Source organism: Dromaius novaehollandiae, chromosome 5 (genome assembly GCF_036370855.1).
Source record: "Dromaius novaehollandiae isolate bDroNov1 chromosome 5, bDroNov1.hap1, whole genome shotgun sequence".
Taxonomy (NCBI): domain Eukaryota; kingdom Metazoa; phylum Chordata; class Aves; order Casuariiformes; family Dromaiidae; genus Dromaius; species Dromaius novaehollandiae.
The window spans coordinates 29,908,038-29,930,358 of NC_088102.1; the positions used below are offsets into that span (position 1 = coordinate 29,908,038).

Sequence of the window (22,321 nt, forward strand, 5' to 3'; positions counted from 1 at the left end):
TTTGGTGTTAAGAACAAGTTTAGCACACAAGTCTCTCTTTTTCATAGCAAACAGCCTTTGCTTATTATCATATTAAAGGAATGCCACTGGTTAAATCAAGCAATGAATATAAATAGCTGTATTACTGCCATCAGGCATCAGTGTTTATTTAGTGGATGTGAATCATGCGTGCCTCTTTGATCTGGCTTTGACTAAGCCATTGCTGTTTTCATACAAAAAAGGTTATTTGCAAACACTGCAAGAGTATCGTATACATTAAACATGGAACTAATCAATATGGAACGCTCTCTGCCACTCCTGCAGCCCTGTGCACTGCCACAGTGTTTTTAAGTGTTGTGAATGTCTCTGTGAGTGCCTGGGTCCCTGAAGACACTCTCAGCTCCTTCCTTTGGACTAGAGAAGATCAAGACTGAAATCGGCCCTACTGAAATCAGTGGCTGTATCACTATCGGGTCTCTGTGAAGGGCATATATCTGACAGCAGAAAGAACAAAAGCAATCAAGGACAACACTAATTTATTTGTGGACTGTTTGGGTTACAGTGCATGCAGGAGTGTGTTTGAAAGAGAAATTTGTTTGTGCATAATCAGATAAGCAGCTACTCGTGCTCATTACCCACACTGAACTTTTTATTACTTCTTGCTAACACAAAGCTCCTGTGCAGAATTTTAAAACTGAACACACATGGCTCCCCTTCAACAAACAGTATGCAGATTGTTGTGAGTGCTAGAAAAGCAAAAGATAACCCATATATATATACTGCCAAAGTAATGTTATCACAGTCACTATGATAAACAACTTAGAATGGGACTCGTTCTAATGCCAAATATTAACCTGGGCAAAATAGCTGATAGGAATAGTGTTTATCCAACCAAGAGACATAACTGACCTCAAATGCTCTCTAATAAGGGAATTAGGGATGGCAAAGGAGTAGAAAGAGTTGTAGAAATATCCAAACGATTAGATGATACTCAAACCTGAGAGTACATCTCTCCCTGTCTGTCTGTGTGTCTGTTACTTCCGCTCTAATACAAGGTCAGAGAAAGGTTTAGGTTTCAAAAGGAAACTGGACCTCAAGGTTTTTGAGAAAACTTGGCCTTCACTTCTACATTTGTAGCAAAATCAGATCAGTTTTGTATGATGTGGGATTTTTTCATTATCATTTGATGCCATTTTAGATATTATTTCCCTTTGTTTTTACCTGCAGGTCTTTCAGAGAAGGAGTTTTGAACTTATATGGGATGCTAGCTGTACTAGGAAAGTACAGTGGACTAGCAAACTATTTCTCTTTCAGTCTGATATTTCATAATGCACTGAATTAAACCATAACTTGGAGTAGTCTTGGAAAAATGGTGGGAATTTTTAGGATGAAAGTGAAATGGTAATTATTTTGAAAAAGATTCACCTGAAGAGAAGAAGGAGGGAGTTTGGCTGTGTTCTTTTATAAAAAACATATGCTCTTCATGTTAATGGTGTGATGTTCTCTTGTCTGACTGCATATTATTACATCAAAGGGCTTGTCAAAGGAACCAAGCCAGAACGGCTAAACAATGACCCAGATAAGCATCCTTGAGGAAACAGTAGAGGTGCTGTTATTGGGGAATGCCTTCTAGTTGGCTTCATCCCAGATTGGAATGGTTTATTTTTCACCAGGCTAAATCTAGAACCCCAGAATCTTTGAGATTCTGATAAATTCTTGATAAATTTACTGTGAAGGGAAAAGATATGGCAAGCTTTCAGAGTTTAAACGGGGGAATAAACCAAAGAATTTGTTTCTCCCAGCCCAGAAATGAGGAATAGTTGGACTGAAGGGTAGAGTGACCATGGCTCACTTATTTTAAGGGATATCCCTCACTTCATTCAATGTTACATGAATAAAGAGAAGGTGGGTCAATCAATCAAACCTTTGTAGAGCAACTCTAAGCAATGTAACTATTGATTGAAGCTGTTTTCCACTGCAGAATTGAGCCTGAAGAAATGTAGTCTTTTAACGCAAACTAGGCCAAAGCTATTAGAATGCTTCCAAACTGTCTTTTTGTTCTTTTAGGAGAGCCCAGAATTGCATACCTTGAATGAAAATCATGGCTGTGACTTCATGGTGGGAATTCAACCTGTTAAAACATGACATTACCTCAGGCTTCTGCTTCTTGCACCTGTACCAAGGTAAGGAAAAGGCATGCATGGAAGAACCTTTCTGAAAAAAGATGAATTAATATTTATACAGCTTGTTCTATGTGTTACTGAAAGGTTTCACTGGCTCTGTAGAGCTAGTAGTGTCCTAAATTATGTGTATACCTCCTCACATCAGTAGCAGACCACTGCCATGCCTTGCATTTGGGTGTAGTGAGGCTTTGCCATAGTATATGTAGGTAAGAGCTGCCACAAACTCAGTCCATTTCTCAAGATATTTTGAGACTTCAAAATATGTTTTCATCCACTCAGTGAAAAGCTGCTTCAGTCCCCCCAAAATCAATTTTGACTGTTTTTTCAGTCCTCCATATGGTAGATTCCTTTCAGAGCTTCCCACCATGGTACCAAAATTCAGATTACTGTCTTAATGAGTGCTGTAACAAGTGCAGCCAGTACAAAAGGCACCTGAAGAAACAGCCTTTTCCCTGCATTAATTTTTGATGAACAAACTGGTCGTGACGTTGTGAAACATATTTTCAACCTTTACCCTCTGCTCTGCTGCCAATCCCTCCATGTGCTTTGGCAGCAGCTTCAATGGGATCTCAACTCGCATGGAGGGGAATCGGAGGGTAGGTGATGCAAGGAGAGCATGTTAACATTCAGGCAGTGAGGCTGCTTACCTTGCCCCAGTTCAGGTGCAAAGCCAGGTGCTTCTCTAACATCATAAAACAAACAGCAGAAACTGCTGGTTACGAAGATAAACATTTGCCACGTTACAGAACCTTATCAGAGGGAATGTGTTGCTGTTTGTTGGTGGGACTTTCCAGGAACTGGAGATACACGGGGTCAGAAACTCCTGCCAGCTTCATGGGGCTGAGTTTTCACCCGGGCATCTCTACTATTTGAAACCACAGCTTGCTCTTTTCCTCTTTATCCCTCTCTGTCTCTGTTTCCCCTTCTCTCTCCCTCTCTCTCTGTTTCTCTCCCTCCATCTCCCCTCTGCTCTCCTTTCCCTCTCCTGCTCTTTCTTTCCTCTTTCTATTCTCTTTTTTCCCCTCTCTTTCTCAAAACTGTTCTGCTTCACTTCTCTATCAGCTCTAACCTATGGACAAGGCCATAGCTTTCATTTCTGTCCCTGTCTAATGTTCTTGAGAGCAAGCTTTGGCAATCCTTTTTAAACACACATGATTCCTCATGCCTCTGGCCAGTAGTAGCCATCCTGGCCCTGTCAGAAATTAGATCCTTTTTGCAAATCACTTCTCAAGAAAACTGGATATATATGTTCGTATGTGTATGTATACATGTACATACACACACACACACACACACACACACACACACACACACACACACACACACACACACAAAATGTGGATTACTAGGGCCGTAAGTCAAGGATATACCATGTGGAAGGGAACAGCTTTCTCTAATAGCTCCTTAGAACCTACAAACAGGAAACCCTTCAGGAATTAACAGCTTAATTTGCAAATTTCTTGAATATAATTAGACTGTTTTTCTAACATGAGCATACTCATAATAGTTTTTGAACTGGCTGTCCAGTTTCAATGGAGGAGTGCGGAACTTGAAGATAATTAAATTCCTTGTGAGTCTATCAGTAACTCTGCAAAAAAAAAAAAAAAAAAAAAAAGGTTGCAGCATGAGCTCACCGCTGTCAGACACCACAGACTCCATCTATACAGAAGTTTTTATAAGTAGCCAGCCACAGCAAAAACTGCAATCTGAGCCTGCACAGTAGGAGACACACAAAATTCCAGTCAGAAGTATCAGCACCACGGGAAGCTAGACCTCATCTGCTGAGCTGCACACACATCTCCCTGTCATTGCAAATGTAAGAATAGGATAGGAAGCTTGTGTATTACCTGTGTGCTATGTCACCTTGTTACCATGGCATTTAATATCCTGATGAGTCAACTGCCTGGTTAGAAAAGCTGTCTTTCAAGATGAAGTGCACATCACAATGATTAAATAATCAGTTAGGTCCAATACCACAATAAATTTCACTGCATGGAGCCTTTCTGAAGTCTGTAGATCTCTGCACAGATGCATAGCTCTGACTTTGCATACCTTGTTGAAGGATTATGCTCAAACCAGTTAACTGGGCCTATTAGACCCTATAAGGCTCTATTGAGGCATTGAGTTTCCAGATAATATAATAATGTTGTATTGTATTTAGATGGCTGAATATGTGATCGATCAGTATCGTGCGGGGCTACTCTGTAAGTAGGGTTTCTAAATTCTAAATTCTAAAACCATTACTGTTTTGGCCTGCCCCTGGAGTTGAGTTAATTTTCCTTAATAACCAAGGTTTTTATGATTTATTTCTGGATTTCTGTGTGCTCTAAATACAGATCCCAAGGGTGAATCTGAAAGAATTGGCTTGTAGTATGCATTTCCTAAAGAAGAAGGAAGGGAAGATTTGTCATTTGATTTTTTTTAAGAAGTGTTTCTTTCCTTTCTTATTTTGGTGTTGCAAGTTAAGTTTCTTGTGTTTTCAGTGTGAACGTGCATGTCACCTAAGTGCTTAATATATGTTCGTTCACGGCTTCTTGCTCACCAGATGTCCTTGTATCAGCCTCTTCTCTGTGACCCTACCCTTGGCTTGTTCCCAGCCCGAGGAACATTCAGAAATCTCATGACACTTCATACTAGTAGCTAATCTCCTGAACAAGAGGAGGTGGATATGTTTCCAATATTGTTCCTGCCTGAATTCTGCCCCAGTGAAGGCAGACCAGACTTTATTTGGAGAAATTACTGAGGTGGGCAGGAGCTAGCCTCAGTTTGTGGTTACTTACATGTCCCTGGAGTGCTCTGCTAATATTGCATAGAGGAAAGTGCTGGGATGCTATTGGCAGGATAAGCAGCCTTGCTGGTGTGCAGAGCAGGTTTTAGTACAATGTTCTGACACAAAATTAACCCTGCTCTTTCCTTTATGCTGTAACCCATGCACTGCTCAGAATAAATACTCTGTTCTTATGGAAAGTTACATATGCAGCTAAGCGCAGAAATCCCCAAAGACTGTTCTGCTTCCAGCCATGCTCCAGGGGAGAAGCTGGGATAGAATCAGTCTCTGACTTTAATTGCGAGACTGCCTCTTCCCCAGGGACCTCCATCAATCTCAAAAGTCCCATGATCTCCCCCACAATACAGTCTCTAGTAACCCAAAGAAGGTGCCGATCAGCAGAGTTTTGAAGTCACGGTTATTCACTTGAGGACAAGTTATATGGTTTAATCTTGCACCTGGCTCTTAGCTTCATGAGCCTGAGCCCCAGAAGCCCAACCCTTTGGCTGTTGTGTCTGAGGTTTTGGCAACTGTTGGGTATTTTTTTATAGATGAATCTGCATTTTTTTAACATGGATATGAAAATATGGGTGGTGATGATAATGATGAAAATTATTCTCTCACAAGGTGTGAGGGGGAGAGAAATGCAGATAGTATTGCCTGTTACCACCAACTGCTTCCTGGTTTTGTCACACTCTCTAAGTGTCTCCTGATGTTGCAATGAAAAAAAAAACCAAATTGATCTTCAGTTCTGCAGAATCATTATGCAAAACCTACAGGGAGTGCTGGGAATGAATGAATTTGCTGGCTTTATTGTTCGGAAGAGTTGAGCTGTACTTTGTGCTACGAGATGCCTACAGGTGTAAATCTGTCTAGACGAGAGTCTGTGTGGTGAATATTTAGTGGAAAGGAAGGGTCACTCATGGGGGATGGGGACAGGAGCTTGAGGGAAAACACATTTGGGTTCCATATCCTGCACTTTTCATTTTTTTAATAGTCTTTCTTCTTGGGGGAAAAAAAAGGCCATTAATTTCACTGTGAGCTGTTCTGAGAGATACAAAGGCAAAAATAGTATGTGTGGATAAAATAAAGAGTTGCTTTATCTGACTCTCTTTCCCTTTTTCTTCCAACTCAGTATTCTCTTTTTCTGTTTACCTGTTTCTTTTCTTCCAACTCAGTATTCTCTTTTTCTGTTTACCTGTTTCTTTCCCCCCTCCTCTTCTTTTCTGTGAGACCCAGTTTGTTCATTTCCACTTATTTCCTTTCATTGTTTTTCTGTTTCTTACAGAAGTTATTCTTCACCCTAGAGCTCTTTATTCCCGGCTCTGGGCTCCCTTTCTTCCTTCCCAAAACTCCATCTTGTTCTACTTTCCCGGTCTGCCTTACTATCTCCTTTGGTAGTGCTCCACCTTTTGATTAAAAATCCTGTTCCCACCAACACTTCTCCTTCATGCCCTCATCATAAAGCCTACTGGTGCTCTTTTTGCCCCATTCTCCATTCTTCCCTCTCTCTCTTATTTCTGCAGAGCAATATTATGTCCCTTTCTTCTTGTCTTTGCATCCAGAAAGAAACTTTTACATGCAGAGGTGGGGTGACATCTTGGCTGCACACTTCCTCCTACCTGCCTTAAGATTTCACATCAAGGCTGAGAGTCTGGCACTTGCAGTGGCCTCCCGAGAGAGTCAGAGATGGGAGTGTTACATCCTACTTGCTGATCTGAGATTCAAACCCAAAGAGATTTTGGGCTTGCTTGAAATGCATTGTTCTGGTCAAGCACTTAGCTTTTCTGTAAAACTTATGCTGTAGAATTCAACTGAGTTTTGTGCCCAGTATTATTCAGCTGAAACGGCAACTCAGAATCTCTGTAACAAACTCCTTCCTGATCAAATGCACGAACAGGGCTTTTAATAACAGGAGTATGATAACTTCGCGATGTTTAGTTCTAAGTGGATAAACAAGCCCCTGAGGGACAGGGAGAGGAGGAAGATACTTGCTTTCTCACATCTCAAGAGGCACTGATGGGAGGCAAATATCTCATGATAACCACACCCCCTGTCATCCACTATTAGTCACATCATATGCTTCCTGAACACAACACTTCTTTATATTCCCCTGACATTTTTCATGTCTCATAAGAACAGTGACTAGTTTTCATCCTCAGGGCTAACACCAACTCAAAATACAGTTCAGTGAGCCTTTACAGGAATGTTTAATCATCGACGTACACTGTGCAAAGCTTCACAGAAGCTGTGTTTACTCTTTCCAGAAAGAAAATGCAATTGAATAAGATATGATTGGTATGTTTTGACCTTAAGCTTTTGCTGTATCAGTCAAAATGGAGCTGAATGCTTTCTAGCTTTTACTACAAAATGCTGAGGGCTACATGCTATGGCTCTGCCAAGTGCTTGGAGCAAGTCTGCAAGGTGGGATAAAGGTTTCCTTCTGTTCACTCCTGCTTTTCCCATGCCTTGGGATAATGGGACACTGATCTGGTGAGTCCCCAGGACAAGGACTTCCAGGTGGTGCATCTGGATGCTCTAAGGTAATGGGCGAGCTGACAACTGGAGGAAAAGCCTCTGTTCTGGCTGAAAATCAGGGTGGCAGCCTGTAATACTTCAAAGTAATTTTGACAACTAGGGGCTATTTCAGCTAATCCCTCTTGTCATTTCTCCATTCAAGCCATCGTAGAGAGGTCTTTCCAAGGAACCAAAGAGAATTAGACACCAAAATCCTGTTGGTTTGCTGTGAATGATTTTAGTGGGCTTCAGTAGCCCTAATGCCCAAATGCTTCCCTGTCCTTGGGATTTTTATATCTAGCTGTCTTTCATTCTTTTGAAAATTTTATATTTGCAGATTTGACAGCAGTATGTTGTGATGCTGTTGTGTCATTTGCGATAAAGAAGCACATGACACCAACTATGTTCATTGTGGACAGTATAGAGTCTTCCCACTTCCTGTCTAGTCTGGAACACCAAAAAGATTTTTTTTTTTCTTCATTTTTACTTGTTACCACGTTATGGATGAAGACATAGAGTGGAACTGGGCTACATTAGGTGCTCATATCACTATGGATCCAGTCCTTCCATCAGACAGATGCAGATAAATTCCTTCAACCCTCCTCCAATATTCCTCTTCCTACTGTAATGGACTTGAGTTAAAAATAGTAAGTCAGAACTGGGCAACTGCTGCATAGGAGGAACACAACCAAAGGCTGTTGTGGTTCAAGACTGTAATAAAAACACTGTGTCCACACATAAGCCAAATACCTTTTCCTGGAACATAGGACGCTTTCTTTTGTGTGTCAGGCTCTGACCACTGAGTCACTTCCTGTGGGTTTGCATTGTGTAGATTAGCAGGTGCAATTCTAGGCACGTATAGAAACTTCCTTTCTTACTGCTCTCACAGGTTTTTTCCTCAGCTTCCTCAGAAGTTCAGACTTCTCTGCTTCCTTATCCACTGTACATCTTTCTTCATCTCTGTCTCTACACCTGCCTGTCCCTGCTATCTACTGAGGCTTTCTTCCTGGTGGCTTCTCTCATTTCTTTCTTTCTTTTGGCCAGCAGTCTTAGAAAAGATGGACAGCTAAGCTACTCTGTTGACTAGTAAAGCTAACTCCTTACAAGAAAGCCTTTTTCTACAGCCCTGGCTGCAAAATCTGGAATTACGTTTGATGGGTAACTTTTTACAAATGGAAGAACAGAGGTAGGAGAGGTTGTCAGAGATAAAATATTCACAGAACTGGAATGGATCAGGAATCCTACTCCTTCAAAAATCTCTTACTGAAGCTATGGTCTGCACATCTTGATACTAGAGTGGGTATTTCAGCTGAAGCATTGAGGTTTTTGTCAAAATGTCTAATTCAGTACAATGCACTGTGAATTCAGTTGCCCTGTATTACTCCTGTATTGTTCTGCTGCCTGCATGGGAATAGCTATGCTGAAATGTTGCTTTAACCATCCCAATTTTTGTGCAGATGACCTCTCCGTCATATGTTTACTTATCTTGTGAACAAGTACGGATGCCCCTTATGTGGGTTGTTTTTCAGAAAAGAAAAATAAAAGTAATGGAGTATATATCATTCTTCAAACACAAATCCATCCTTTCTTTGTTTCTTTTCCCTGTTAAATTTGTAGCCTAACCATGAGCACCTCTTTTTAAGTGTTCCTTGCAACTGTCTCCTTTCAGACTACTTCACAGTAGTCTGGAGGGATCCCCTAGATTGTAAAAAAATTGGGTAGACAGTCAAAAAAAGAAAGCTGGAAAAAAAATGTGCTTTCCCTTTTGAAGACATATTTCGTTTATATGGTCTGCATGTCTGCTACTCTGCCAGATGAATATGAGAACATAGTGATGAGTTTGCTGAACGAGAGCATGCCAAAATGGGAGGCAGGAACCTATCATCAGGAATCGTGTTGCGATTAGCTAATATTCTGGAACGAGAGTATTTAAAAATACAATGGCAGAAGCAAATGGTTTCAAACTTTGCCAATACAAATGAGCACAGGGGAGAAGCCAAGAACAATCATGCCTGTGTTCTCCGTTTTCCAGAGCTTGCCCCTGGCCAGGGATGGGTAAGGGATGGGGAAGGGGGAAGGACCTAGACTCAGAAGTGTGTTGAATGTTTGCTTTTTCAGAAGCAAAGGAGAGGTGATTGAGATGATGGTGCTCCACATCCCAGAGGGAGTTTCGTTTGACAGATAAGCACCCTGAGTCACGAGCTGAATACGTGCCTAAACGTTTCAGCAGTTGAAGGAAATCCTATCAAAGTCTGCTGCTGTGGTCGAACGTGCTGACTCGAAGCACTTAGTACGTGAGTTCCTGGGGAGCACATGTGGCCGGCAGTCAGTCGCGCAGTGGGCTGCGTGGAAATCAGGGGGGCAGAAATTATTCTTTACGTGAACTGCAAGCAACCTTGGTATGTGAAAATGCAAGCTGTTTCAGGGAGGAGGCTGGGTTTGGCTTTATTCCATGTACTTATTTGAAGGCTATTGAGAAATGCAAATCATGATTTATTTTTACTGTGCTGCGTGATGAGGCTCAAACTTTACAGGCAGAGAGACAAGTTTCTGGACTCCGTCCATATACTATCTAAAGAAAAAAAAGCTCACACTTGATACAGTTTGTTTAAAATGATTATGAATACCTGAAAAAAGCTTAAACGTGATCTACAAAGGACAAAAAAAGCTAATTGTTCTGGAGGAGTTAGCTGCAGAAGGAGAGACACTTTGGTCTGCTGGCCAAATAACATGAATCTTCTGGGGGGGATTAGGGTGTTTTTCAATAATTGAATTTGTCACAAAGTAGGGGTTTTCACTTCTTGCTCTCTTGTATTTTCACATGTACATAAAACTTGTTTAATGTACATCTTATATTTCATTCTTAGTTACCAGAGACCTCACAGAGTCTTTTTTATTCTGGCTATGAAGAGGGTTGGCACAATTTTTGAGAGACAAAATAAAAAAATCACACATTTTTTCAGATTACTTTTAGAATGTAAGGTACTAACTATATCCTGGCCTGTGGTGAAATGCTTTTAATTTATAATAAATCCTTTATTTTCATGAGGCAAAAAGAGTGGGACTTAGCTAAGGATTAAATTGTTCTCTTACTTACTGTACTAAGAGAAACATATTTCTGGGATCACGCTGCTGTGCAATGCTATTTCCTTACAAACAAACCAGAATGTTTGAGAATAAACTTGAGAGAAACTTCTTAGAAAATATAAGTCACAGAATCACTTGAGTTGGAGGAGACCTCTGGAAGATATCTTTTCCAATCTCCTGCTTTTAAAGTAGATCAACTTTCACATTAGTTCCAAGATTAAATCAGTTAGAGGCCAGTCACTTGCTGAGATCTGTGAGGTCTGATACCTGAAGGGCCGGTCTTGCTCTCCCTCTCAAAAATATTAAGGGAGTATTTAGCATATAAAGGAAAGAAATATGCATGCATTCCTCTAAATTCTCATGCTGTGAGTTACGTGCACAAAATGAAGCATCTGAATACTGTGAAGGAGTGGTGTCATCTTGTTGTTTCTGATTACTTTATAGCAGTTACTTTTACCATTATCAATTTCCTGATTCCTTTAGGAAATACTTTTAACTTGCAGTCCTCTCATAATGACTTCCATATTGACCCAGGTACCTTTTCTGCTTTGCAATGTCAAAGGCCTTAATGACTAAGGCTAATGCGGCTGCTCATTGAAAAGCGACCAACAGAAGCATTGCTGCCTGAGCGCAGCAGGAAATGGAAATGCCGTGATGTTAGCAGCTGGAGAGGGCGCGTGCTCCTACAGCACTGGGAAATGCAGTGGCTTTGCTTGCAAACACTCCCTTTGGGATTCTCACTCCTACTTTCTCTCAGCAAAGGCAGACACCCAGTTCTGAGTTTTAGTCCAAATACTGCCTGTGAGAACAAATCACAGTCTTCAGAGTACAAACACAGTTGGAGCTATCAGACCACCCCAGACTTGGCCTAGGAGCCTCCTCAACAACACGGGCCTGTAGGTGCAAGGTTGGCCACTTCTGGGCCTTGCCATTACTTGCTTATATGTGGATATGGCCATGTTTTCCAAGAAGACAAGACAGGTAGTAATATCTTTTGCATAATATTGGCATTAAACAGTTGGTATAAGTCTATGTTGCTCTGCTGGAAATAAACTCCACCACTTCATGCCAGCTGTACTACTAATCCTATTTTTGTAATGTCTTTTCCAAAGCAGATTCCACAGTGAAGGAGAGGAGCTGCAACAAGAGATCTGTGAAATTGCACATCCAGTGTCATGATCAGTACTGCTTGCCTTCTTCCAAAATTGAGAGTTCCTCATGAGAATTAAAAAGCACTACTAATAATCAAGCTACGGTTCCTAAAGTCAAGCAAGAGAGGAGACAGAGGCTCTAATAGGTTATTGGTATGTGACCCTTAATAATATCATGGGCACCTAGATGTTCTCATTAGGGGTGAACTAGGAATGCTAGGATTAGCAGGATCATTTACTGTTCTCTAGTCACGGTGATCTCCTTTATTCCCTGGGAACGTAAATAATGAGCAGTTCAGACACTGTGCGGGGCAGCAAGACCATTCAGCAGAGACTGTAGGCACATCCAATTTAGCAGTGAGTTGGCAGCTGGCTGGTGTACGCCACAAAATATGCTGTATTTCTTTATCAAATCAGCAATAAGTGTTCATGTTTGTTCTGGTCTGTGTGCAGGAGCTCACGTATGCCTGCATACCTTGTAACTCTGCCCAAGCAATTACATCCCATACTTCCGTTTTCTGTGTTGCTGTGTTAAGAGTTACAACATTACATAGCTGCACAGAGAATAAACCTATGAAAATACATACCAATATACAGCATTTCCTTACTCAATTATTATTGCCTTGGGGCTCCAACATATCTTTGTACTTCTCTTTTCCCTACTCTTTTTTAATTGTCTGTGTAGCATCTTCTGTCTTTTCAGTTATGCCTTTGCCCTCTCTGTATTCTGGCACTTGACTGTCAACTCTTCTCTCTCTCTTGTTGGTAGTCAAACAGTTAGTGGCAGAGATTCACCAAGTCTCTTCTAATAGAGAAGAAACAGAAGAAAGGGGTGTACAGAGTCAAGAGGAAAGAGCACATGCTAAGCCTGGCAGATGCTTGAGGGCTATTACTGGACTACCTGAAAGTCAGTCCTCATGGTCACTCTCATGGAGTCTTGGAAAGCAGGGCCAGACACATTCCATTTACCAGCTCTGATCATACTGTAATTTTAAACACAGACTAGATTTTGTTCAGCTCTGTCTTATCATCCTTGCAATACTACTGTACATTTGTTGTGCTCTTTTTAAAAGTCACTTGACATGTCATTTCTGTTCTTGTCCACCTTTCTGTTCTAGCACCAAAAAGAGGTCTTTTATCAGCAGATGTCCATGCTAGCAATGTGACTTTTCAAATTTGTCTGCTACTCTGTGGGAATGTTCAGTAACCCTGTTATTATCCCTGTTTACATGATGGAAGTCTTTTTGCATGTCCTATTTAGCATTTGCTAACTGCTGCTTGTCCTTGCCTCTCCCTGCTAACAATGGACTTTGGATTCTTTTTTTTTTTTCTGTATGATTAGGAGTTTGTTTTTAACTCTTACATAGTTTGGGCTGAACTACTTAGTAAGCACCGCATTTCATATTTGCTGTTGTTCTTTACTAGCCAAGGATCCTATTGGAAATTTTCTAGAGTCCTATTTGAAAGTATCAGCTAAAACTGACCTTGAAATTATAGACAAGACTGAAATCTTATGATAATTCTATGTGATATGAAACCATACTGTGCAAAACTTTTCTCTCCTTTATACCTGTAAAAATGGCAAATTTGTTGACTACTCTTTTCCAAAATCATGCCAAACTTCTTTACATTTGAAGCTGCTATTGTTACGGCAGTGCTGGATGCAGCTTGAGTATTGCTGTGATGGCTGTACAATGGTGCATATCCTTCCCTGCTGACTGTTGTGGGGTGTTCCCAGCAGCAGGCAGCTGACTTGGGAGGTGAAGGGGATAGAGAGGAAACTCCATCTTGCTAGAGTCCTGTGCTAGAGTGTGAAAACACGAAAGGGATGAAATACCGTAGAAGGATGAGTGCTTGGCTCGGCTAATAATAAAAATCATCAGATCCACAGAGGCCCAAACATAATAATTCAATAATTAAATACATTTTGTAACATGTTCTGGGTTATTGTGATTAATTTACATTGAAATGAACACACTGAAATAGAATTGGTAAAAATACGTGGATAGTTCACACAAGGAGTAATCGAAGTCATATTTTCTCCTTTCATATTTGACCCCTAAGAAGAATTGACCTGGGTGTGAAAAGTCTAAAAGAGTGCCTCTAAACCAAGCTCCAGCCAACAGAAAATTTTAAAGACCGGGACTAAGGTGTGATTTAATTTGTACCAGTCTGGCCCAGTAGATGTGTCCACACTAGCCCTGTTGCTTTCCCTTCTGGACTGCTGAATCCATGTCTGTCTGGGGCTCTCCTAGAGATTTCTGTTGCCTTGGGACATAATTGTCAACACAGCACCTTGGATGGAAAGGATTCGGGGAGATTTCAATGGCTAGGAAAGGCAGAAGGAGGGCTAGGTGATACTCTGGCGGCAACATTCATCCACATTGCTATTAAAAAAGTGCAGGCTGCTGGAGCAAGTCTAATCTAAACAGTATTTTGTAAGCACATGCACAGTTCAGAGCACTCGTATATTGGTGCAAAGTATATTATGAGCATGCTAGAAGGAATGGTTGTTAAAATGATAAATTTCTCTAAAGCGAGTTCCGCAAGTGCTTTCTGAAACAGCATAGAAAAACATTTTGGGAGGGTCTGTATGTACACATGAGCCACTTCCAATACCTGTTTGAGAAAACATATTTTCAAAACCAGTTCTATTTCCTCCTACAGACCAGGCTGTGAAGTGAACACACTTGTTTTTAGATCTCCAAATCAGATGATGCAATGACTCAGCATGAAAAACAGTCACTGGCAGCAAACATGCCTTCTTTGAGATGACTGTTTAGAACAATAAAAATGAAGTGACACAAGCAGAAAGAAGAGATGAAACACCCCTTGTCCCCTATAGATTGAAATTCTTCCTCCTTTGGTCTTCTTACTACATTTCTTTCCCTTGCAAGTACCTGGTAAATGTAAGAGGATGCTAACTCTTTTTTTTTTTCTTTAAAGCCAGAATAGAAGGTACTGTAAAGAAGTTTTTGTATGAGGATAAACATTTTGTCTACTGAAAAAAAGGCCACCCATGTAGGTTCTTAAATATAAGACTTATCTTCTATTTCCAATGGACTGTTAAGCAATTGAAATCTTTGTAAAGGTATTGGGTTAGCTGCAAAAAAAAGTTTCCCATAGCAACCTGTTGAATAGTTCTTAATTACATCAATAGTCACAGATTTCTTTTTTTTCTTTTTTTTTTTTGGTAAACTTAACATTTGCAAGTGAATGACTAGAGTTCTGAAGTTTGATTAAGAGTGAATTTCCTTGAATCCTAGCAGAACAGTAGGGAATATTTCAAAAAGTACATCCTTCGTTTTCCTACTATGCTGCTTTCATGTTAAAAAAGAGATGAAACTGTAATTTTGAGTCCCTATTTCTCATTTAAGTTAATGTCCTTCTTTCATGTGCTAGCAAATGGAAAGCATTCAGATATATTCCTTTGAATACAATGCTGGGAGCCTACAAATGTGATTCGATTCAGCAATGGTATTGCTGCTCGTTACTGTGACAACAGAGCTGCAGTGCTTTCTAGATAGTGATGGAATAGGGGTTCTGGATAGGAGTGAAATCTCCTAATTTTAAGTATTCAGAAATCAGATACCTTCTTGCGTCCTTTGCTAGTTTTCTCAAATGTCCAGATGAACTTTTTGTTTGTGTGCATCTTTTCCCAGTTGCAAGAAGTCATGGTAAAGGGATGATATCGTGCGACTATACAGGGCCTTTGATCTCACAGAGTTGCCAAGGAAATCTTCAAGCTGTCATGTCAACCACTGAAGTTCGGTGTGTGTAGAACATGCTTAAGGGTTCGTGAAAGACATGGCTGCTGTAATTTCACAATAGGTGATAGAAGCATTTAGTTAGGTAGTGAGGAACAGCACACTGGAGTGCGGGTATACAAAATATAATTAGCCAAACAGGAAATTGCTCAGACTCCAAGGGCTAACAAAAGCACACTGGTTGGGAGATGACTACATGCGAGTTTTCCCAGCCATGTGGCCTTAAGCTCCCTTGCAGCAGCAGAGCCCGCATGACTGCAGAGTTGGGAGGGACCGTGACTAGCTAGTCAGATTCTCTGTTGCAGGATGGAAGGAGCTGCTCGTGGTCCCTTCTGAAGGAGACACTGCCCGTGGTTAATCATCCTCCCTTTAGCTTATGAAATATCTAAGGTCTAAAGATAGAACATCACAGACTTCTCTTTAGTAGTATAGTTCAGCAAATCTCTTTGGCACAAAGTGTAGCTTTTTAATAGCACAGCTTACTGAGAAAATACAAACTTTCTTAAATTTTCTCTTCCTTTGCTACTGTAATCACGTCTTTTGAATGTGGAAGTCAGTTACCACAAAATAGGCAACACATTATTGCCACCGTTGATGACTGGTCTCTGACGTCCACCAGCTAATGCAATGGCACTGGACAAGCTCCAGGTACAGATAAAGAAAATGACCATCAGATTCAGCTCTTGAAACTGGAGCAAATGCTGCTTGGTGAACAGTAAAGACTCGCGTGTTTAGCATTTGTAAACTTGGTAACAGACATGAGTAATTTAACTTTCTGTAATGTAAAATATTTTCTAAACCTATATCCCTTCCTACTAGACTACATACGGCAACAAAGAAGAAAAGACATGCGAAGGCTCCTAACTTGAATGAGTAAAATGTTATTTAGCATGGATATTTCTCCAAATGTGCAGCATATTAGGAAGAACAGGTTATAGAAGGACCACTTTTAAACTGAAATTTCCATCTGCCTGGTATTGTTTCATGCTGCTCCACTTACAGCAGTTTGGAATATAAAGTAAGTTTGATCAAAGCCATACTCAAGCACAATTTCCATTTAAGTAAGTGGGAATTTTTGCTTGATCAAGAAGTACAGGATTTAGTACACAGGAATTCAGAGTAATTATTTATTTTAGTGGGAAGTTTAATAGTCAGTGTAATGACAAACAAAGGGGAAACAAGTTGGGATAGGGGATTTATAAGAAAGTTCCTGTGTTTGCATAAAAAATTATCTTAGTTATTTTTTAACTCTTTTTCCTCTTGTAACACCTGTGTTGTAATAATCAAAAACAATGCTGCATTTTAAAGTTGGCTCATTAAAAATATATTTTTTTCTTCCCCTGTTACTCACATTTCTTTTCCGGTTTTTATTATCCTGCCCCAATGGGGATTTTCTTTTAACTTTGTTATAATATAATTGTTAGTGTGTGTATATGAAAAGACCATTGACCTTTTACTGACTTGTGAGTCAGAGGATTAATAGTTCTGCATATGGCCTTCTGAAAATAGTGGAAAAATTTCCCTTAACCTGCCCTTCAGGTGAACAAACGTTGAAAAACCTACTCAGTGTTTTTTCCTCATTTACAGCAGTGGATTACCTCTCTTGTGTAACTAGCTCAGTTTTTAAACTTGTATTGTTTTGCTTACTAGTCTATAGAGTCTATAGAGATATCTCAATGATATAGGTAATTTAACAGGTTTTATATAGTTGTATGTTCTATGTAGCTTTTCCAAATGAAGAGATTTTGTGCATTTTGGAGGACAGACTCTAGAATTTAAATTATTTTGAATCATTGCTGGTTAAGGTCCTGATCCTTCCGGTCTTTGAACTCATGAGTATCTTTAGTCATGTGAGTAGTTTCAGTAAAATATATTAGAAAATACAGAGCCAGTCATTTCACTGATCATACTGGTGGGAGGGTAACACAGTGAGGGAGAGGATCCTCCAGTAGGTACAAAAAATAGGTAAGTATATACGCCGGCAATGGAGGAGCAAGGAGGCCACAGCTTTCCTATATGATCTATCCAACAATTGCAAAAAATAGCATTAGGACTTTGGATTCAGCTCCCACAGTGACCTTTAGGGTAAAGCAGATTAGTGAAAATTTTCAGAAGCATTCCCTAATTGTAGAAGTCCTGAAGAAGAGCAGCTTTCTAAGAAATTCTTGGGAACTAAAAACTTCATCCCCAAGATGTCACTGTTTTCAGGCAGCCAGTATGGAGACATCCAAAAGTGGAAGTTGCTTAGGTAAGTTCTGGCCTTAACCTCTCTGTGTCTCTGTAACCATCCCATATAACGCGTAGAGGTTATGAAAAGTGAGAAGGACACAGAGATATCGTGGGAGAAAGATACTTGGCAGTGGCATTTCCTGCAGAGAAAAAGAAAATAAGAAAAAAGAGACTCAAAGTACTGAGGGGCTGTTTGGGCTCAGTAAGAAGGGGGAGTTTAATGGTGTAAACACCAGTTTTCAAATGGAACAACAGCAACAACATCCAGTCTATCTTAACAGCCATTTTCCAGGCACATTATACAGCCCATAGAGAGAACTTCAGTATTAGGGCACTGTACCTAGTGGCTAGAACCTATATAAAATAATATTTTATTTGCATGTTATTTGATTTGATTTTTAATCCTTCTTATTTTGTTTTCAGCACTATAGGGCTTTCATTATTTATTGAAAGCTAGAGTTGTTGTGAGTCAGACGTACTGAGAACATGGGGTAGACCAAGGAACCGTATCCCTTAGCAACAGAAGGCACGTTGGGGTTCTTCAAAACTTCTCTATTCATGTTTTCTCTCATTGTTAATAGCTCTTTTACAGAGGAATTGGCTCACACTTCATTTGGAGTGCTTTAAACCCAGATTTTAGTCAGGTTTAATGAGACAATTTTGTGAGTTTAATTTGACACCAAACAGTTACTGAAAACCATGTACTGGGTTATATCAATTGTGCCATAGGTATCTATCTCTTCAGGAAAAAGGCAGGAGGAGAGAAAGAGTAATGTCATCATTTTTGCAGGGATGAGCTAATCTACTTCAACTAACACATAAACTGTATGCAGGGTAGATTGTAATTTAACACGTCTTCCTATGGTTTGCATCAGTCAGGCTTTAGGCATTAAGAAACAGGTTGTCCTGTCAGATGTATCAGTTAAATGATTTTAGCTAAAAAGTATTTTAAAAATACAGTAGTTACCTTATGGACAAACTCTTTAGTTGCAGTTAATCATCAGTGAAGCAAGACAGTCAACTTGGACATGTCCTTCCACTTACTTACACAATTGTATTAGGTATTTTTAAAATCCCACCAAGCTAAGATAATCCTATGGAGCTAAATTCTGCCCCTGGCTCTGCTCCAGAAGAAGCGCACAAATGTAGCTGAGAAGTGAAAGTGGGCTCCTATGTCTCCTGAGAACATATTTAATACACTGTAACTGGGCATATTACCTTTCTGTCTCAGTGACTGTTTTACTTCAAGCAGAAGGCAACACGTGCAAGACAACAGTTAAAACCAGGAATGTCGTCAGCTCTCAGGTTTTATAGGCTACTCTGCATTTCCCCTCAGCCTCAGTGAAAGCTGTGCCTGGTATCAGAGGGTAGTATACGACCCTGGTTGAACTTAATTAGTTGTGAAACCTCATGAATATTTTCCTGCATGCAATTGACTGGGCCACACTGATAATGCTTTTCAAGGGAAAATACTTAAACTGCAGTAAAACTGCTATTTCTGTATGCAGCATGAAGCAAAGTTCTGGAGCTCTTCCATGTTCATTCTTCACTCTCTCCCCATACCAATCCGCTGCTTTCCACCACTCCATCGTACTTGTGTTGCTGGGAGCTGCAGGACCTTTCAGTACCAAATCTAGACTCTCGCCCTTTGGTGCAAGACATTCTGTGTATTTTTAGCTTGTGCTCACCAGTGGTTGGCACCGTCACCGCCACTGTCCACCCTTCTCACCCCACCTTACCCTTCTTGCCTGGATTTGGACACAGGCCATGGATGTGACAGCAAAGGGCAAGGGACCTTGTTCCCATTGGTGTGGCACAAGGCAAGTCAGCCACAGGGTCCCCTCCGTGTCCGGTGCAAGGCAGCGCTGATAGCAACCCCAGTGCATACTCAAGCAGCCCAGGTTGTGACGTTGCCTGGTTCCACGCTGGTGACAGCTGATGAACTGCAGGCTAGTGCCCCATATTCATATTCATCACACCCAGAACCCAGACACATAGGCATGTATTTCACAAGGGAAAAAAAAGGTTGAAAGGTAATGACCGACTTCATTGCCCCTTGCATATAATAAATCGTGTGTCAAAAGCATTAAGAACTAGAATGGCCAAGGAGCACTGACAGGAGAGGGAAATATTTCTCATAAATGGAAATAACAAAAAATATTTTGGGTGCATTTACTTGTTAGTGGCATAATTCAAAACACAATTTAATTGTTTTCATTTTAAACAAACGTGTTACATTTCAAATGTTAAAAAGCAGTCTTAGCAAGCTAAAGAAAAATAAATCTTTCTCTGACTGCATTACTTAGTTAAATGAAGTGTGTTGCATATTCCTACTTCAGACCTTTCTTTAAGTGTCTTTTCTGGATTGTTGATTCAGTGAATACTTCATTTATTTCCTGGCAGTTATCTCTGAAAGGAAAGCCAAGGAACATCATCTGAATAAATAATTGTGGTTTATTTTGGCAATATCTTATAACAGCTCAAGTGGTCAGGTATTTTGTTTTTTAGCTGAAACACCCTGTCATCTTGGATCCTTACCAACCACTTTCTGCCACTTCAGATAACTTAGTTTCACTCAGCAACCTGACCAGACTTTTGCAGTTCATGCACAAGACTTTCAGCTAAATATTGCTGGTTCTACTTTAAGATGCCTATCTTAAAAGACATAAGCCTAGCTCTAGAAAGAATGACTTTGTGGTCCACAGAGGGATGTGGCTGATGTACTCACCAGTGTTGTCTCTGTGGCAAATCTGTAAGTAATTTCTATGGAAAACCCCTTATAAATAATAAGAAAAGGAAGGAATCCACAAGCCTGTATATTCTGGAAATTTTTCTGTTAGTCTTATGTAAAAAAATCTCCCCCCAAAAAAATTCAGATTTGGGTAAGTTTTGAGCCCAAGCCACCGATTTTTAAATTTATTTTACCTATTCTTGGAAAAATTATTGTCAGCAAAAATTGGCAAATCCTTTAATTCAAAAGAAGCAGATATTTTCCACCAAGAAAGCAAAAAAAATTAAAAAACGGAGGAAAGCTTTTATAATAAAAATTGACCAGCCTTCTTGGTTTATGCTGGACTAAAAGACTATTTGTGTAAGTTCATTTGTATGGGTAATCATGATAGGCAGGTAAGCGAGCAAGCGTTTACGTATTAACAGATAGATGTAGGCTGTCGCCTGATGTCCGGCTGTAGCCCAATGCTAAAGAGTGCTGTTCTGAGTTCCAGTTCTGCCTTCAAATACATTTTGTGTTTTCCACCTGAACGCTTGTTACGTGAAGCTCATCAGCCATCCCTGGGACAGTGCAGCAGCCTGAGGGAGAGGTTTCACACAGGACCTCCCAGCAGTACCAAGCCTGAGACCTGGCACCCTGCAAGCTGAAGGGACACACGGTATTCTTGCCATCATCTTGCCGTAACCAAGCAGTGTGCTAACTTCTTGGCAGAGCCAATTTTTTTAAAGGAAGAGTCTGCAGAGGAAATACTTGATCATAAATGTCCTTCCTTTGCTTCTGTTTCTACGGATGGCCTTGGTGGAAAACTCATGCTGTAAGATTTAATGATTCCTTGAGCCATTTTTTCACCTTCCCACATCTATTTTTTCTCTCTTTTTTTTAAACAGAGAGCTATAAAGTGTGAAACTGAAACTATATACTTTCAGAGATTCATTAAAGAAATCAAAGTTTAACTACTGTTGAGCTCCACCTTGGCATAGCATGAAGTGTGACTTTGTCTCCTCAATGTGTTAAAGATCTGTTTGGTTTTGCCAGGAAAAGAGTTCCTGCCTAATAAAAACAGGCATCTTCATAAAGAGAAGGAGACCTTCATTATAACCAAGAGTGAAATGATCTGTAATGATATATGCCAAGCTAAATTGGTGAGAAGGCCAACTGGCCTGACCTTGGCAGCCAAAGGGGTTGAACTCCAGGTCTGTGACCCCTGGCAGGCTCTGTATTGCAGAAGAAAGCCTGCACTGGCCATCCTTTTAGGAAAGATGGATTTGGTTTGTATTTCCTTCAGCCTTTACTTAAGTGGAAGTGGTGAGTGGCAGCTAAGCTGGTGCAAAGCTATTCAGAGATGAGATACAGGAGGTGGTATTTTGCCACTAAGCATGCTGCCCCAGCTGCCAAGAAACAGCTGCAAGTTGGATGCAAGCACCTGCAGGCAAGAGCTGCGTGAGGAGATGCCAGACAGGTTGTACGGACCTAGCTGACAGGGTCCTGAGGTGTCAATCTGGGGCTTTGGTTCCAGCTCACATGGAGATCTGCTGTGAGAACACAGGCAAAGCACTAAATCTGTGCCTCGAGTGACATCACTACCCTTGCTGTTTTTATTTGGTGGGGGAAGGGTTGCAAAAGGCTTGGAGACTTTGGATGTAAAGGGCTTTCTGAGAATGAAGAATACCTATTTTGGACACTGGGGCTGGGCTGCATCTTGTGTTTTGTTTTTTTTCGCCTAATCCACTCAGTTGGGAAATGGAATCTTACTTTTCCTGGAAGACGGGGGAGGGTGGCAACAAGGATCACTGTATTAGGCCATTAGTCACCACTGCTGGAGTACAAATATTGACAAGTGCAAAGGTTTGGTGGTCTTGCTTTTCTGCATGAATATCAGCAATCTGCTCTACAAAGCTTGCCTGTATTTC

General features: G+C 40.5%; 1 long non-coding RNA gene across 1 annotated transcript in view; it reads left to right on the plus strand.

The window, feature by feature from the left end:
• The first annotated feature begins 2,050 nt into the window (after positions 1 to 2,050).
• The window catches only part of LOC135328472 (uncharacterized), a 41,207-nt gene continuing 20,936 nt past the window's right edge, over positions 2,051 to 22,321 (plus strand). The window contains exons 1-3 of the long non-coding RNA XR_010389370.1: positions 2,051 to 2,162; positions 9,565 to 9,845; positions 11,649 to 11,837. This is a non-coding gene — a long non-coding RNA (uncharacterized LOC135328472). The remainder of the gene's footprint in view (positions 2,163 to 9,564; positions 9,846 to 11,648; positions 11,838 to 22,321) is intronic.